The 19,326-nt window shown below is 43.2% G+C and overlaps 1 protein-coding gene and 1 long non-coding RNA gene across 3 annotated transcripts in view; one reads left to right on the plus strand and one right to left on the minus strand.

The window, feature by feature from the left end:
- The window catches only part of NRG3 (neuregulin 3), a 606,841-nt gene that overhangs the window by 217,806 nt on the left and 369,709 nt on the right, over positions 1-19,326 (plus strand). The gene's annotated exons all lie outside the window — the stretch shown is intronic.
- Positions 6,500-12,427, minus strand: LOC310707610. The gene is made up of 2 exons (XR_014526615.1): positions 12,159-12,427; positions 6,500-6,770 (listed from the first exon to the last, which is right to left on the minus strand). It is a non-coding gene; the product is annotated as an uncharacterized lncRNA (long non-coding RNA).

Genomic DNA, 19,326 nt, shown 5'->3' on the forward strand with positions numbered 1-19,326 from the left:
CATGATGATGGAGAATAAGGATGACATAGGGACACATACATGACTTCCACATTAAGGAAAACCTTCTGGTGGTCCAAATGCTGCATATATTATTCACGAGCATTCATTCTTTCCCTGCTCTGACACTTGCTTTACCACCAAGGTCAGTGCGGTTGTGAATTAGACCTTGCTGCTTGAAACCAGATTGCAGAGGTTAAAAGTAGATTGAATTAGGAACATCTGGTGGTGTCAGATTTCTCTTTAATGTGGTATCCACCTTTTTTCTTTCTGTGGCAACATTGGATACTGTTTGACAGCTAGTATCCAGTTGATGTCAATAGCTGAAAACATCAGACATTCAGCAGTTGATAGAATTTGACAGCCAATGTGTCATAGAATCTAGGAAACCTTTTGCATTCATGTCAATCAAAACAGGTGAATGTTAATATCAAAACATCAGCATCAGTCCTGCGCATATATATATATATATATATATATATATATATATATATATATTATTTCAAAATAAGCCAAAGTAGAAACTTAAGACTTCAGATTATAACAATTTTTCTTGTGTCAATTCAGCTCTGGATCTTTCTAGTATGTGATGACTTTTTTTATTCACGGTCCAGTGATTCTTATTTATCTTTTATTATAATTAACTGGAATATTATGTAAACATTGCTGTTAAAATCTATTGCTGAATCTCATATCTCCAGTTGCACTATGCAGGGTTATGATGGATTACATAAAAGTATTACTGACTGCTGTCCATTAAATTTCACAGTCAAGGAGGAGGGTTCCAAACCTCTTACCTTTCATTTCATTTCTCTTGAAGCAACCTGAACTCCTAATATCGCCACTCCAAATCAGCTTCCCCATTCAGCACTGTCCACTTCTCCCTTCCCTTCTGAAGCCCTGTTCAACAAATTCCTTCTCCGCTCCAGACCTTGGTTTCTAGTTCCATCTTTCTCACCTGGGCTAAGCATGAAGAAACAGGTCTGTGGCAGTGACTTGGGTACCATTTGTCTTTGACACCTCAGGTCATGAGAAAAAGATAGAATGTGGGGGGACAGGGTAAAAGTTGCTTTTACTGTGTAAAATGTTATGACTGTTACAGACTGAAAAGATTCAGAAACCATGCCCATATAATTCCCCTGAGCAGGATGCATTTATGCCAGTATACCAGTTGCTGATGTGCAGTTTATTTTGAATTCAGAATGAACCTAATACAACCATGGGGGGCATTGACACACACATGTTCTGAGTCCCATCTGTGGGTCGGGCTGCGTTTGCACAGCCCTATGTAACCCCAGCCTGTCATCCTTCATTTCATTCTGCTCACCCTCACCTCCCTATTGAGACTGGACTCCACATTTCTCTGACTCTGGTTACACTGTGAACTCTACTCGCTCCAACACATTAGTGTTTGAGGAGATACAAAACTCTGAATGTCTGATGTGCAATACATGAATCAGCCCTAAATCTAGGGGGTGCTGTTGCTATCCCATTCTATTTATTCAAAAAGTGTCTGAAAAGCAATCTGTTTAGGCCTGTATGCAAAATGACCAGCCAGTCTCTTTGCTGATGGGCCAGCTCTGATATGCCCTGAATTTGCTGTGTGCATAGTAGATTTGTTGTGTGTGGAGAGGATATGATTTAAGCTGTAGGCAAGTGTTCTACCCTTAGGGTACAGACATGCTCAAACTTTGAAGTCTCCTCAGGAGGAGGAGCAGGGAAGTAAGAACCCCCCACCCTGAAGATCTGCCTTGCTAGCCTCTTGACCCTGAGAAGGGGGGATTATTTAGTTTATTTTGTTCTGATTTTTATTTGTGTTTTTGTTTTGTTTTTTTATGTTGTAATTTTATGTTGTGAAGCACCCTAAGATTTATGGACCGATGGAAATAATAATAATAATAATAATAATAATAATAATAATAATAATAATGCTATCTACACACTGCCAGTGACCTCAAAGAACTGTTCCAACCAGACATCCCTGCCCCAGGACTTGGGGTCCCACACCAGCTGCCTGGATAGCTCTCAGACCCTTCTGCATGCCCCCCAGGGCCACAGCAGTAGAGGGGAGAGTGAGCCAAGCAGGAGTTTCAAGGCCTCAGCTGCAGAACACATGAGGTAACATAGGAAGAGAAGGAAATGCATGGAATAACCTTCTTGGATTAGGGCCTCCCTGAGAGCCAGGAAGGAGTAGAGCTTCCAGCTCCTATACAAGCTCCCACTCTGAGCTGCTTCACTGTTGAAGCAAGCATTCCCTTTCCATGGGCAAATGAATATGTACACATTTTATATTTGGACGCATGTTTTATCTATTTGTAGCTGACTCCAGTTGGAGAGGATACCTGGAAGCACATCTGGCACTGAAGCTTTGGGTCTCTTAGTGCCAGGCAAAGACCTACCTGTTTGCCTCAGTGTTTATGGAATCTTGGTCGTTGCTGCGATTCATGTAGCTAGGACTCAATTTTAGTGTTGTATTTTTGTCTGCTCTTTATAGCTTTACTATTGTTGCTGTTCTAATTATGTTGAATCCCACCCTGGCATCACATGCTGAAGAACGTGCTAAAATACATACGTAAGTAAATAAGTCTGGGGATTGATTTATTTATTATCCTTTTCAGCAACTGGTCTACCCACCCCCAATTGTTTGCATAACTCATAAATTTCCTGGGTGCAAGAAAGCTGCATCTTTTAAAATTGTTTTTGGCATAGATAGTTCACTGCAAGCAGATGCTGTGTCTCACCAGTTGCATAGAGTTGGCTGCCAAATACAAAGATCATATGCATGGAGGGAGGGAGCAATATTGTGTCAACAGGCTGTGCCCCCAGTCTGTGAACATTCATTATAATGTGTGTCGAGAACTCTTATGTGTATAGCTGTACCCACGAAAAACTCTCTTTCTCCCAGATGCAAATCCTGAGAAAGTTTTGCTAAAGAGTACTTGAGCTAATTGGCTTTGGAGCTTATTTTTTATTAATGGGTACTATTTTGGTTCATCTGGATTGACTGCAAAGGCAGGGAGGGGGCTGTCAAGAGTGTTCTACCAGAAGCTGAGATACTGGAAAAATTCTGAAAAATACTGTTGGCTGCAGTTGCTGTATGTTTTGCTTGTTGGAACTATTTCACATAGTGCAGAAATTAAGAGTCTCCTAGGGATGCGGGTGGCGCTGTGGGTAAAACCTCAGTGCCTAGGACTTGCCGATCGTATGGTCGGCGGTTCGAATCCCCGCGGCGGGGTGAGCTCCCGTTGTTCGGTCCCAGCTCCTGCCCACCTAGCAGTTCGAAAGCACCCTTAAGTGCAAGTAGATAAATAGGTACTGCTGTATAGCGGGAAGGTAAACGGCATTTCCGTGCGCTGCGCTGGTGCTGGCTCGCCAGTGCAGCTTAGTCACGCTGGCCACGTGACCCGGAAGTGTCTTCAGACAGCGCTGGCTCCCGACCTCTTAAGTGAGATGAGCGCACAACCCTAGAGGCGGACACAACTGGCCCGTACGGGCAGGGGTACCTTTACCTTTACCTTTAATGTTCACTAAGAGTCACCCATTTATTTTCTGTGATGCTTTTGAAGGGGATCTACACATATTAGAGTGTATGATGAATATCACACATTTGCAGGAAGTGCAAGTGTACCACATGCTTTCTGATATAACAATGACTGCCAGGCATTTGAAAAGTAGCTCAGGGTATCCATGGGCATACTGCATCACCTCTGCAATGCCTGACCTCTCATGCATCATGTTATTCATGTATGTATGTATGTATGTATGTATGTATGTATGTAGAGGCCCTCATGGTCCCTTCCAAGCCTTATGAGGAACAGTTGAAGGAGCTGGGTATGTTTTGCCTGGAAAAGAGGAAACTGAGAGGAGAAAGGATAGCAATAAACACGGTTTTAACAATGAGTCCGTAAGTGACTGTGGAGGCCAACACTGGATCCACACGTCCTTCCACAGTGGGGACATTGGTTTCCGGGCAGGAATTGATCATGGTGTGGATTTGCCAAGCGTGTTTTCCTCTTAGCACGTTTCTCCACTTTAGCAATACAGTGGTACCTCTGGTTAAGAACTTAATTCGTTCTGGAGCTCCGTTCTTAACCTGAAACTGTTCTTAACCTGAGGTACCACTTTAGCTAATGGGACCTCCCGCTGCCATTTATGTTCTCATCCTGAAGCAAAGTTCTTAACCCGAGGTAATATTTCTGGGTTAGCGGAGTCTGTAACCTGAAGCATCTGTAACCTGAAGCGTCTGTAACCCAAGGTACCACTGTGGGAGCTTTGTGAAAAGGTGAGGCCCCAGACTTCAAACACCCCAGTTCTATGGATGTTTCGCTGCAGCTGGAAGTCATGACAGTTGTGTTCAATGGGGCTCACTTCCTGAGCAAGTGTTTCATAGGATCAATGGCCATAAGTCATATTATATGGTGAAGTATTTCAAGGCACAGTGAAAAATATTTCATGCTACTAACATGTGAAAGTCAATCCTGTGCTGAGTTTTGTGTTGTGGTCTATTGTTAGGGGCAGGAGCCTCTGAGACATGGTCAATAGCTGTGGATTTTGAGGTACCTCAAGTTACATGTTATTAATGTATTTTATTTCTACCTTCCTTAACAGGCTATGGGAAAGTCGTGGATAGTGTTTTAAGTGTGGTGTAGACAGGGACAAATCAGAGATGCTAAAATGATATTATTGGTGGAAAGCCTTCTCCAGATGGTGCAGTTCTGTAACCAACATAATTATGGGTCCTGGAACAATTATTTTATCCTGAAACTGGGGAGGGGAGAATAGTTCTCCTGAAGTGATAAACTTTTTCTTTTCTTTTGCCTAGCTAAACTTCAACAGCATTTCGTCTAATTTCTTCCTATGGTGTGAATATTAAGACCACACAAATTCCCCTTTTTCCTAGTAAGCCAGCCATGTGTTCATGGTATCATGTTCCTTAAGAAACCCATTGACCCCAATAACTGTTTCAGACACTCCAGTATTTCCCTAGTAACCCTAATTTTAGTTTAGTAGCTTCTCTCTCTCAGGCTGAGCATCTGGAAAACCATAAGCAGATAGAACAATGCTGTTTGCTTTGTGAATTAGATACTGTGGCTTCCAAACGCTGTGGAGGCAAGCATCTGTATTTTGTCTTCTGCTCTCTGTGTGAAGCAGCACTGTGGCAAATCAGTCTCTTGTATGCATAATTTAACATTAGAAGGCCTATATCTAGCTACAAGCAAATTGATACCTCCAAGGAGTGCAATTTGCATATGGGTTTCAGACCATCTTGTGTCCCTCATGCCCTACATAATTTCCCTTTCCCTCGTAATTGTTGTTTTCCACAAAAACGAGCCAATTATTCTACTGTTCTGTGGGAAGTTTTATAACCTCATCCCCTCTCCTCTGCATGAGAGCCGCAAGATGCAAGGTGCTGTCTAGTGATTCCTATCCCACTGTGTCCTTCACAGCCCTTGCTGTTTCTGCTCCTTCCTTCAGCCCCTACTGCTGCATCTGTTCTAACTGCCCCTGTTGCGTGTTCCCATGACTTCCTGGGACCTCCTTTTCAAGGCAATGTGCTGCTCCCATTCCTCCTGCCCTTCCTCTTAGATTCCCTTTCTGCTAAAAACACATTTTACATTTTTTATGAGGTTGCTCCCCAAGATGGCCTCCTTGTGGCAACTGGCCCTTTGGTCAAAATGGCACTTTGTTGGCAAAACAGAGAGATATGGTGGTCCTAATTATGACCAGGGGCTTAAAGTTCCCCACTCCTATTCTGCACATTATGGAGGGGATGTTGTTGTTGTTGTTGTTGTCATGTGTAAACATACTGTGTGGTGTCCCTTAACAAAAGCATGCAATTGGAAAGGAAGCAGAATAGCACAATCTTGTGCCTTACACGCAAATGAGGGTTTTTCTTGTCCTTTTAATATTGATTCACAGCCTGAACTTCTTACCAGAAGTTGTGATTGTGGCCTCTACATTAAATAGATTTAAGGAAAAGATTGGAGAAATTCCTGGAAGGCAGGCCTGTTAAAGCTATTAGCTATGATCCTAAGTGGAACTTCCATGATCAGAGGGCACACAAGATAGTATCAGAAACTGGGGATAAACAACAGGAGATGTGCTGCTTGAGAGCTTTCAGAGACATCTGAGTGGTTGCTTGCTCTTAGCAAGAGAATGCTGTGCTAGATGTCTGCTCTTCTGACTTTTCTGCGCATGAAGTAACTTCTCTGAAGCAAGAGATCAGATACAAAAAAGTAAATCCCAGAAGCAAGGGGGGGCAGTTAAATTAGAAAATGTTTTATAAGATTTCTTCTTTGAACTGAATTCTCTGGGAAAGATATATGTTGGCATTTCCAAGAATACATTAATAAACATTTAAGTTACATAATAGTTGCTTGAGCAGATGAATGGTTTTGATTACACCTTAATGCAACACTAGTGCTAATAAAAGATGTATCTGTCATTTCTTATCTGAATGCTTCTTTTTAAAAAAGAGAGGAAAATGAAAACAACACAACCTATTATTAATTGAGATTTATAGCCTGCCGTAGCCAAAGGATGCAGTGCAGATTACAACATTATTTAATTTTGGAGTGTATAAGGAAGCTAAAATGTGATTGGTAATTCCATGCAAATTCACAACCAGCAGTAATGGGTTCCGGCTTGCAGGTCACTTCTACAGCTGACAAAGGGGGGGTGGGGGTGGGATGGATGACATCCATTGAATGCCTGAGATCTCATCCCTTCTGACCTGAACCACACCACTCGGCAGATCATTATCAGTGCCGCTCCTGTTAGGTAGGAAATGATAAGGGGAGGAGACAATATATTTCCTGCAACAGGTGGGAGCTCTCCATCTTCACTGTTTTGGGGCCAATCCGCCTTAAAAATAACTAAATTTTGGTTTTGATAGCAATTAGCTATTCATATTCGGTTGTTCTTAGCATTTTGAAGAAAAACAGTTAATTGGATGGCTTTAAAACAGTGTTTCCCAACCTTTTTTGGGCAAAGGCACACTTGTTTCATGAAAAAAATCTCGAGGCACACCACCATGCCAGATGGGGAAAGGTCACTTTTTACTTATTCACTTTTTGAATAATAAGAATTATACGTCATGGGGGGGGGGGCAGGATTTTAGAGATGTTTAGGTGGGGCATGGCCCAAAAAAAGGTTGGGAACCACTGTTCTAGAGCAAGTAAGAAAGCTACCCCAGAGGGGGAAGGGTGGATTGAAAAGGTGGAATGAGGACAAGAGCCTATTCTTGCCAGGCTGCTGCTACACCCACTGGTCTTCCAATTGATCCAAATTGGGTCGCAGTGCCAAGTGCAACCGTGCAAACTATATGGCCAAAGATTTAAGAAGCTGGTCCCCCAAGTGCAATGTGTTTGGGTTCAATGTGGAAAAAGTTGACAGCGGCGGGTCTGCACTTGGAGGGCAGGAGCTCTCCAAGGTTTCCAAGGCAGGGATCGACGCCGGGAACTGATGTGCCTGGGATCCTTTTCGTGCAAAAACACACCTACACTCTGCCCGCTGAGTCACGACGCAGAAGCCTCTGTGGTTGTTTGATGCTTGTTCAGCATTTGGCGGTCATTCTGGGGGGTTGGGGGGTGTCTGGAAGAGGGGCAGCCCCCCGCCAAGCCCCTCGAGGCCCCGTCTCGGCTGCCCCTCGCCTCCTTCCCACGGCTCCCGGGGCTCCTTCCAGAGAACAGGAAGGCCCGCGACCTGGGGCGTGTGTATCCCCCCCCCAGTCTCGGGCGCCTTCCTCACCCGTTCAGCGGGGGTCCCAGGGGCTCGCAGGCGTCGGTTTCCCCCTCTGGGACGAGGCGCAGGACTCCCGCCAGGTCTGCCCGGCACTCCCAGGAGCAGGCGGCCGGCGGGCGCAAAGGGGCCTCCAGCAGCGGGAGCTTTTGCGAGGCCAGCTACCGCCGCCAGGCTGCTGCCGCTCGCCATGGCAAGCAGGAAGCCCCCCGGGCTCTGGGCGCCGAGAGGATGCTACGCGGCGGGACCATACGCGGGCAGCGGAGAAGAAGAAGGGCGGCGGGAGACGGGCGGTTCTCGAGGGGGAAACTCAGCTTCCCAAGATCACGGGGCTCACCGGACGGTTCTTCCCCGCAGGAACTTCCGCCCTTCCGCAGCTTCAACCGTAGACGTATTAGCATATGATAGGATGAAAACTGGCCATAGAGAAAAGGCGAAGTTTGGCTGTCCGCAGCCTGGATTCCCAGGTTTCTTTCGATGTTACAGCCCCGTGACGTCAGCGCCACGCAGGCAGCCAGACGGCGAGAGCCCCGCGCTGGGTGGCCTCTCCTCGCCGCCGCCGCCCCGCCTCTCGCCGCCCGACTCACCCGCCTCCCTCCCACGGCACACCAGGCAACGTCTCGCGGCACACTAGTGTGCCGCGGAACACCGGTTGGGAAACACTGCTTTAAAAGAAGGATAGACATATTTATGGAAGATAAATATGTCTATTAATACATGCTGGTTATGTTCTATTTCCAGTCAGAGGCAATTGGGCCTTTGGCCTGCTCCAATATTTTAAACAGCAAAATCTCTAATTTTTCTCTTCTCAAACCTCTTCCCAGATTCTCTGGTTGACTGATCCCTGTGCCCAGAACATCTATGTTACTAGATAGGGAACTTATGGTGGCAGGATTTTTTTTGCCTGTTACAAGACATAAAACTTGCTATGCCCATGTATTTCTTGTCGGTAGATGTTGTTGTTGTTTAGTCGTTTAGCCGTGTCTGACTCTTCGTGACCCCATGGACCAGAGCATGCTAGGCACTCCTGTATTCCACTGCCTCCTGCAGCTTGGTCAAACTCATGTTCGTAGCTTCGAGAACACTGTCCAACCATCTCGGTAGATGCATGTTTCTAAATCATTCCCATATGATTTCAGGAGGCACTTTTGTGACTTAAACTAATACTTAAGTTAGAATTGCTTCTGATATTAGTTTTAAATGCAGGAGTGCCACCTGACAAGTTCTACAAAGGACATATTTTTTGCCGCTATTTTGATTTTTATCCATTTGTAGATAAGGGGGGATGGGAATGGTTGCTCCAAGTGTAGCCACTAAAATGCATGTAAAAAAAAAAAGTTTCCTTCCTGAAGCCTCCAATTTAACTTGCAGAATGCTCTGCTCATCCTAGAAGCATCACAAGTTCTGTCTTTTGACTTCCTTCTGTATTCTCACCTCTGAATTTGAGTTCAATTAAGTTTTGGTTGAGATTTTAATACTGTACATCTCTGCTCCCTACCATTGTGTGGTGTTTAACATAATTAATATGCAACTTTTGTGTGTGTCCTGCAAAGGAAGCCTCCCTTTGTGCCACATTGCTGTTTCGGGTTCAGTTGGTAGTCAATCAACTAGCCTTTAATGGATTAGTTGTTGAGAGAAATTGTACTTGATGGTGCTATAACTTAAAAACAGACTTATTTATTTTGTGGAGCAATCCCAGTTCTGATGTATTACTGTAATCATGAATGACAAAGAAAATATAAAATATGGCCTTTCAGTCTATCAAAGTGTGTTACCCTTTGTTTATTCATATGTAAATAAACTTTCACTTCCCTCAGTACACAAATAAAGCCCTTTTTTGAAGTTGGTAATATGCAAACAAATGTAAGCTTAGTTGATAAATTAATAAATGTACTGACAGGGTTGCCATATTTCAAAAAGTAAAAACCAGGACACCCCGAAAACCCGAATGTTATCTACAAAAACGCCTAAAAACAACAACAATGATGGACTTGCCAGATCTAGGACAACGGGTTACCTTTCGGAAATCCCCCCCAGACGTCAATTCCGTCATTGAAATCCCAGTAATGTCTGGGAAAATCCAGACAGAAGACAGCCCTTGTACTGGTTAAAATTCCTCAGACCCTTGGTACTAAATTAGAAGAGCTTCAGGCTAAGGTCTTTCTTGTGAATCCTTCTCTGCACGCTTTCAGGAGGCAAGTGAAACATCCTCCCACCCCAGTCAGCTTTCGGACTGTGAAATAAAAACTTTCTGCTTTCCTATATTTCATGACAGCTCTGTTCATTAAGTTTTATTGCTGGTTTTGTGCTAATTTTTATTACTTGGACAGAAATTATTACTTATTTTCTTTTGGTAAGGTGGCCAATAAATGTTAAAATAAACAGCTGGCCACTCTGCAGAGATTTCTGTTCTCTGTCTGTGTGCCTAATCCTGAAGTAACATGGGCAGTGTGGTTTGATGCCATAAAATCATGGCTAATGGCAGAGAAAAAACCCTTAGATTTTCTTTTTCTTTTTCTAAGTTTTCTCTCTCCTCTGAAAATATGAAGTTTAGCTAATTAGGAAAGATTTGCCCCATACATCAAATTGTAGGAATTTGATGCTCAGCATACAGGCTTTTTAAAAAACAACAGAGCAAGCGAAATATCTGTGAGAAAGGGGGAAAAAATGATTAACAACCATGCAGATGCTAACCTTGGTTATCAGATTTACTGCCATAAGATTTGAAATGTAAATCAGTCTGATAGCTGTCATCTGTCAGCAGCTATAACTAATAGCAGCTACACGGTACTAACAGCAAGATTGTGCATCTGCCTGATGTTTGGCAACACTCAACATTTCAAGCATATGACAGAGTATGTCAGTTATGTGTGGGTGTCAACTGCAGTGCTGTTGCCCTAGAACAGCAATAGGCCTAATGAGTTGATATATCTTGCCAGTCACAGAATCTTTGATCCTCGCTGAAACTGCACTGCTTCTTCCTAACTTAATAACTTCCCTGTCATCTCCCCCATCACATTTCCACCCACTTGGAGGAAACTTGGTTACAGGCCTCAAAGTTTGGGGGCGGGTTTAGCAGTGTGGGATGAACTTAACTTGTCCCCACTGGGTGGGGACACCCCACCCAAACTTCCCTTACCCACTAGTCTCCAGTGTGAATAAAGGATTGCCCTCTCATTTGACTTCCAAATGTCTTCATGTGGCGTCATCAAGACACCAAATCAAAGTGAGGGCAATGCTTCAGCCAGCATGGTGTAGTGGATAAGAGCGGTGGACTCGTAATCTGGTGAACTGGGTTCGCGTCCCCGCTCCTCCACATGCAGCTGCTGGGCTAGTCACACTTCTCTGAAGTCTCTCAGCCCCACTCATCTCACAGAGTGTTTGTTGTGGGGAAGGAAGGAAAAGGAGATTGTTAGCTGCTTTGAGACTCCTTAAGGGGAGTGAAAGGTGGGATATCAAGTCCAACTCTTCTTCCTCCTCCCTCTCCTCCTCCCCCTCCTCCTCCTCCTCCTCCTCCTTCTTCCCCTGTCTTTCTGGAGCCTTGCAGGGAGTACTATTTTTCTAGAAAAAGGGGTGCTGGAACTCACCATAAACACCTCTCTTAGAATGGCATTGACACCCACCTGAGAATTGCAGGAACTGAGTTCCAGTGAGTTCTGGCTGAAAAAAGCCCTATTTGCAAGTTTTAAAAGTATTGGGGGGATGCACCCTAGCAGCATCTGGGGTCACCTCCACACCATACATTTAAAGGACTGTTATACCACTTTAATAGAATGTGGAATCCTGAAAAAATTAAGTTTTAAAGGGTGCTGGAAATTGCAGCTCCTAAGAAGCTACGATTCTCTGGGGGAAAGCCATGGCTGTTAATAGTGCTTTAAATGTATGGTTTGATCGTGACCTGGGAAGAAGAAGAAGAAGAAGAAGAAGAAGAAGAAGAAGAAGAAGAAGAAGAAGAAGAGTAGTAGTAGTAGTAGTAGTAGTAGTTTGGATTTGATATCCTGCTTTATCACAACCCAAAGGAGTCTCAAAGCGGCTAACATTCTCCTTTCCCTTCCTCCCCCACAACAAACACTCTGTGAGGTGAGTGAGGCTGAGAGACTTCAAAGAAGTGTGACTAGCCCAAGGTCACCCAGCAGCTGCAGGTGGAGGAGCGGAGACGCGAACCCAGTTCACCAGATTATGAGTCTACCGCTCTTAACCACTACACCACACTGGCTCCCATTATTGCCACATTTAGGGCTGCCATATTTTGAAGAGCAAAAAAGAGGACACATTTGCTGACTTTACCTTTAACTATGGATCGCTATGACGACTCTCATTTTACATACCCATTAAAAAGAGGGCGTGTCCTGGAAAAAGAGGACATATGGCAACCACAAAACCAAGCAGTAGCATTGGGGAGATGCAGCAAAACTACTCACCCTCAGAGAAGACTGCTTATTTCTTTCTTTAATTGTTCACCTGGGAATTTTAGAAAACACTCCACAGCAACACTGAGCTCCGATGTGACTTCCGGTTACTGTTACTTGCATCGGAGCCCCGACACGGCCTCCCAGACGATGTCGGAGGTCCTGCCAGGCCTCTGAACATGACATCTGGTAGAAACCAGAAGTTATGTTCAGAGATCTCACAAGGTCTTGGACTTAATCTCCGAGACCCTGCGAGGCCTCAGAAAGGCTACCCTGCCACTGCCATGTGACATTGTGATGACACAACATCATGACATCACAATGTCACATTATATCACAGGCGCTATTGAACACCCATAACCTGGGACCCAAGGCAGTGCCTCTGCCAAGGAGTTTACATAAATTGAAAGCATGCCCGGGTAAATTACTAATAAACAAACATGGAGGAGGTCATTTTAAAAACTGGATAATGCCTTAAATGTTCGTTTTTTAAAAAATAACCCTCTTCAGAGGTAACAGTGACGTGTCTCAAATATTAATTCTGACTGGCAAAAGAGTGTTCCTCATCAAAGTTCAGGTACTGCTTCCATAAAGTCTGTACTCACAAAGTATATCCTTTTATTTTGTTTCTGCTCTGTTGGATACCTAACATATTTCATCAATATATGAATTATAATAGTGATGATGGGGCAGGCTTGCAGAAGAGTTAAGTGCAGAACATTTAAATAGAATGTAAAATTCCGTCTTGGTTTGATTGCAGAGATTATCGTTACCTATTTTCAGGTTCCAAGTTCTATGAAAAGGAAGGAGTGGGGAGAGGAATTCAGCCGAGTAGCAGATATATAATGAATAGGAGATCCATGGAGACTGCTGTCATTCAAAATGAAATCTTACAAAACTACCTGATTAGATTCTGGCTGCTATTTCAAGCACCATCTCCAGGGCATAGGTTTTGAAATTTTGGCACAAACTAATCTGGCTTCTAGGACTGAAGCAGCTAATCCAAAGCTTGACTGAAAATCCTGTCACAATCCATTTTTCTGATGGTAGCCCAATTCAATGAAAATTTGATCTGCGTTCCCCGATTTGGAAACAGGAATGTCAAGATTCAACAGCGATGCTTCTATAGTTCTGGTGCACATGATGTGCCAGTGCATGACAGCCATTTGTTTAAGGCTGTGGAAACTCCCTGCTTCTGGTGATGGGGTTGTCTTACTGATTTGCAAGGGACTAGAAGTGGGTGGGAGCATATGCTATGAGCACTGTGTTTTTTGAACAGGCTATATGCCTCTCCAATAAGAATTCCTACTAAAAGCCAGAGCACCAGTTGGGATAGAATTATTTCTGGACAGGTCCAGAGAATGACCACGTTACAATGGTTGAAATTATTCATGTTTGAAATTATTCAGGGGTCAGGCAAGAATGCTTTTTTGGGGGGAGTTGCAACTAACAGGGGGAGTTTCTTACTAATTCCTTCTTTTTAAAACAATTTTTAAACTAGCCTCATTCCCAGAGGTATCTGATGTACTAAATGGAAAGTGGCCAACTGCAGTTGGGTGTCAAATTAGGAGTGGCTCTTTTGCTCCATTCACAAAGGAGTGCTGTTTGGGGTGTCAGGTTTGTGGTCATGATGTTAGGCCACCTGATGGCTTTTAAGTCTTCCTGCTTGTCACCTTGGCATTGCTGCACTGAATTTTCAAGTGTTCAGATGCAAAGGCAGAGGGTGTGGTCTGCACCATGAGAGAGGGAGCAAGCAAGCAAACCACACCCAGCTCCTCACCCTCCCATACTTCACTGCTGCTACCAAGTGAATACCCCACCCCTCCAACTGCCTCCATTGAACAGGCCTTTAACCTTTGTGACGTCCTAAAAACTAGACTAACCAGCTTGTTACACCAGATAAAGTAGTGAATGCAGTTGGGAGGGGGGGCAATAAGACCTCACAAATTAATTTTAGAAACACCTTGAACAGTTGTTGATAAGTTAAATATAAAGATCACAGAGGAAAACACATCCAGATAAGTGTAGACTGCTGCTTCACTAACCAAGCCAATAGGTAACAATTTGTATTCCTCAGTACAGCATCTGGGTCACTTTGCAGCTTTTTCTTGGCTTTTTTCTGCTACAGCATTCCAGTATTGTTCTCTATACTCTTCCACAGTACTTCATCTGTCTCACAGCATTTTAGCTCTTTTTCCTTCTTGCAATATCTCATTTCTTTGTCAGTTTAACTTTCTTTATTCTTCAACTATTTTCTTTACTTACAAGTAAACTTTTTGCCAGTCTTCTTGAAATCTGTTAAGCTTCTTTTTTCCTCCTGAAATATTTTGCCTTCCTTTTCCTTTAACTGTCATGTTCGTCCTGTGTTGAACTTTAATCCACTTGGTCAGAGCAACCACTAAAACAAAAGCAATCCTTTATCAATGTAACAGATCCTTGATGTAACAGCACATTTCCCACACTTTGTGTATAATGTATATAATCTGAATACAATGTAGTTGGATACAACTCTTAAGTAAGTCATGGCCAGGATGAGATTTCAGTTGGGATTTCCTGAATTGAGTTTAATCATCATGAGGTGTAGACTCACAGGGTTATTAATTGGGAAGTAGCTGTGGCTAACCTCAAAAGCAGAAAATTACTGCTGTGCTGGGTTCCTCTCAAAAGGCGGCAGCGGGAGGCCCCATTAGTTAAAGTGGTACCTCAGGTTAAGAACGGTTTCAAGTTAAGAATGTACCTCCAGAACAAATTAAGTTCGTAACCAGAGGTACCACTGTATCTTATTGAAGGAAGTCTTTCAGAACTCTCATGCAGATTTGTCTGGGATAAACCTGTCAGCTGAAGTAATATGTATCACACATTGATTAATTGTCTGTCCCTTGCTTTGTCTGGTCTTCTGCAACTTGTGCCAGAGTTTAAGTGCATTGTCTGGCTCTTGATGCTCCCCCCCCCCCCGTAATATGGAATGATCTTCTGTAAACTATACAAAGGAATGTTTCTAACTGGACCCCCCCCCCCCATTTGAAGACACTTGAACAGCATGAGATGGTTGTGGATTAGTCCTCAGTTTTGAAAGTACCTTAAGAAGCAAAACTTTGGTGAACTTATAGGATGGTGCTTATAATTTTGCCAGTTGAAAAGGTGGAGCACTTGTTTCAGTTTCTATTTCCAAAAATCTATTAAGTTTCTCTTACTCAAATCCAGCAATGGACATACAATTGCAGAGGACAGTCTTCTATTTGAAAAGCATCCTATATTTGAAGGGCTTTTCTTTCCAAGAGAGTGAAGACCAGGGTCTTGGAGTTGTCCATCTGCAATTTGTTAGCACTTGCACAATAGCCTGAGCAGGCAGGCATGCAGGTCACTTGACTATGTTCTCTGAGAGGCATTGTATTTCTATCTAAATTGTAGTCATTGCTTCCAAATGTTTGTGGATACACAGAAATGAGAAAATGCATTTTTATTCAAATATCTGCCCTCTTTCATTCTATTTGAGGGTGATGCATGTCCTCTTGCAGTATGTGACTACCCTAGGATACATAAAGGGAATTGTTCCAAGAAACACCATGTATTAAAAAAATGCAGCTCTTTGTGCTGTGAGAAAATATCGAATTATTAACTGATGTTCTGAATGTGAGGAAGTATGTGGATTGATGTAAGCAAAGAAAATGATAAATCTAGGTGTGTAGGTGTCTAAGCAGAAATGTCTAAAGCTAGTTTTAATTGCTTGCCATTGGAGGTACAGTTTGCAGACAGAGCAATCTGTGCACAGTATTTATTTTGAAACTTGTAGATATTTTGTCAATAATGTAAGTAGCATCTGGTAAAATGTGCTATCAGCTTTTCCTTCCATTCAATATCGTAGAAGTTTCTTTTCCTTGCTAAATTATCTAGGAAACAAGCATAACAATTGAAGCAGCGTGTAAAATGCTTATCTCCCTAAAAAATTCAAAGTATATCTCCCCCCCCCCCATCTCTGTTCTTAGGCTAAATTTACACATGCAGCAGAATGAGGTGGCACAGTCCCAAAGTGGTAGAATGGCTGTGCTACCTTAGCTGAGCAATGCCATTTTCAGTGCTGTCCTGTTCTTTGCAAATAGGATGCGGGTGGCGCTGTGGGTTAAACCACAGAGCCTAGGACTTGCCGATCAGAAGGTCAACGGTTCAAATCCTCGTGACGGGGTGAGCACACGTTGCTCGGTCCCTGTTCCTGCCAACCTAGCAGTTCGAAAGCACGTCAAAGTGCAAGTAGATAAATAGGTACCGCTCCGGCGGGAAGGTAAACGGAGTTTCTGTGTGCTCCTCTGGCTCGCCAGAAGTGGCTTAGTCATGCTGGCCACATGACCTGGAAGCTGTATGCTGGCTCCCTCGGCCAATAAAGCGAAATGATCGCCGCAACTCTGGAGTCAGTCACGACTGGACCTAATGGTCAGGGGTCCCTTTACCTTTATTCTTTGCAAGGAACGAAGAATGAAAACCACAGCCACATCAAGGAGAGGCTGTAGCCAGCCCCTTTCCCTGCTGTGCTAGTTTTCTGCTTGCAGCTAGTTAAGCTGGAGAGAGATTTAAACATGTTACTATAATAGAAGAGTGGATGGAAGAAAGAATAGCAGTAGGAGGATGTGATGGAATGCTGGGTGATGTCTGAGTGTGTGGCAGGTGGTGGCAGTTGGATCAGAATGACAGTTGGGTGGAGATACATATCTGAGCAGACACAGAAGAGAGTGAAGGGGAAGAAACGGAGGGAGAGAATGAGGTAAAAGTTATGGTGATGGCTATAAAGAGAAATATCAAGTTCTGTTGGGTTCGGATATTAGAACTCTTTATTTACTCTTTATTTACTATGAACTCTGTTCATATCCTTGATCTGATGCTTCCTAAACAAAATTATGTTTACGATTTTATCTACCTATGTGCTGGCCAGTGTGGATTTTGAGTTTAGGATATCACACCCCACATGATTTGTGTATGTAGTATAAATTAAGTGGTGGTAGTGATGTTTAATCTACAGATGTAAAGGAGAAGTAGAACTATAGGTTATCAGCATATTGCTGACAACATACTCCAAGACTCTAGATGATCCCACTAAGCCGTTTCATGTAGGCATCAAGCGGGTGTGTGCTAAAACAGAACTCCACAGAACCCCATGCTAAAAGCTCTTTGGGAACAAACAATGTACCTCAAAACAGCCATCCAAGTAGACCTGGAATAGAATGATGCCTCCTACTCCCAACTCAGACAGCCACTCCAAAAGAATGCCATGGTCGATGGTATCAAAAGCTGCTGAGAGATCCCAATCTCTCTCTCTCTCTCTCTCTCATCTTTCTCTTGACAGTGTTTATCAAAAAGAGTAATCGAGTCAGTTACCATACCAAAACAGAGGCTAAACCCTGATTGAAATGGATCTCAAAAAAACAAGTTTCATCCAAGAGAGCCTAAATAAAGGAAGTGTCCTGCTTCTTTCTTTAACTCAGTAGGTGATGACAACAGATATTGTGTGGACCAGTCAGGAATGTCTAGATTCAATGGGGCAACTGGGTGATTTAGCAAGTGACCTTGAGCAACCAGGCCCGTGCAAGAGAATCCTGGAATGTCACAGCGACTTCCCCATTGCAGTTGATTCTACCAGCTCATTTTCACCTTATTCTGCCACAAGTCTAGATCTATTCCTAGTGTAGGCGTCTTAAAATAGTCTCTTTCCTATTCGGTAATAAGATTTCCCAAACATCACATATTGCATGCTGATTAGAAAAAAAGACTTTCAGCTTCCTACACCTCCTTCAGAATGGATATGTGACTCTCAAAAGCCAAGTCCCCCACAATCCTTCTGTAGCTGGCAGATGGGCAGCATGACTGTGTAGCTGAATGATGGGGAAGTAGAACCCCCAGCCAGCCCACTCCTTTGTTGGACAACTCTTAAGTTTGGTGTCTTTCTGGGACATTTAGAAGCTTCCTGTTGTTGAACAGTAGTAGCCATGGCCTGATCCACATATGTTTATGCACACTTTCCCCTGCAATATGCATTTTTGTAAACATTTGGAGAACTGCATCACAAAATTTGAACAAGTGTTTGGACTGTAACTGAAAACTAATAAAAATGATTATTAAGGAAAAAAACTGAACAAGTGCACGTTTTGAAGGATAGCTGTATTTAAGTTTGCATATTGTTTCATGAAGTGCAAATTTGAGTGATTTGACTTTAAATTTTTACCAAATGGAATTTGTCACCCATCCCTAGTAAGGAAACAGATGTTAGATGTGCCTTTTTAATGATTCTTTCTTTACAGATGCACATCTGTAAAGGTATTGTCTCTTGCATTTAATTACCCAGGAAGAAATATTATTTGTGATAACTGCTCAGTATAGTCATGGAAGCATCTGGAAGAGTGGAAACCAATTTGTTAATACTGATACAATATCTGACACCAAGGCAAGGATACTGAGATTCCTCTTCTGTATTTTGAATAATTCACACTATTATTAGATCAGAATTTCATTAATTCAAGGTCAGTGCCCCCCAATACATTTCCAGAGTGGAATGACAGGTACCAGAGAAAGAAGATAGTTTGCAGACTACTATTACACTGTTTATGCTGCTTCTATACTGTCATTGCACTCAGAGCACTTTAGTTCTACCATACTTTTGCTCTGCATGTTGCCATTCCAGGGGTGATTCCACTCTGGATCATTTAAAACTATAGAGCATGATGTGATCTTACATTACACAAGTTTATTAGATGCCAGACTCTCAAGAGTAAAAATACCCTGCAAAGTCTTGAATCTACACTTGATTCCATTCTGCAGGCTGAACATCTTTATCTAAACATAAGCTGAGTTTGGAATCTTTTGTCACCTGTGGGGATTTGATGGCACATTTCCAGACAAATTTAGTAACATGCTGCTGGGCTTATGGCAGAGATTCTGAAGACAGAATAGGCCTGATTTCTTATTATGAAGGAAGTGCATTCACAGCTGGCACCCATCCTAGTACAATTTGCACTAAACTTTGTTGCTCCTGATACTAACTTCCTGTTCAGGGTCAAAGTGGGTGTGACATCTGTCCCATTTCAAGTCAGGGTCTGAATTAACCCCTCTCCCTGATTGTGGTATACCTCCCTGCAATCTGCACTCCGTGATAATTCTCCTGCCCCCGGCTGATCAGTGATCAGTGATTCCAGAA

The sequence above is a fragment of the Podarcis liolepis genome, assembly GCF_965112155.1.
Source record: "Podarcis liolepis genome assembly, chromosome: 5".
NCBI lineage: Eukaryota > Metazoa > Chordata > Lepidosauria > Squamata > Lacertidae > Podarcis > Podarcis liolepis.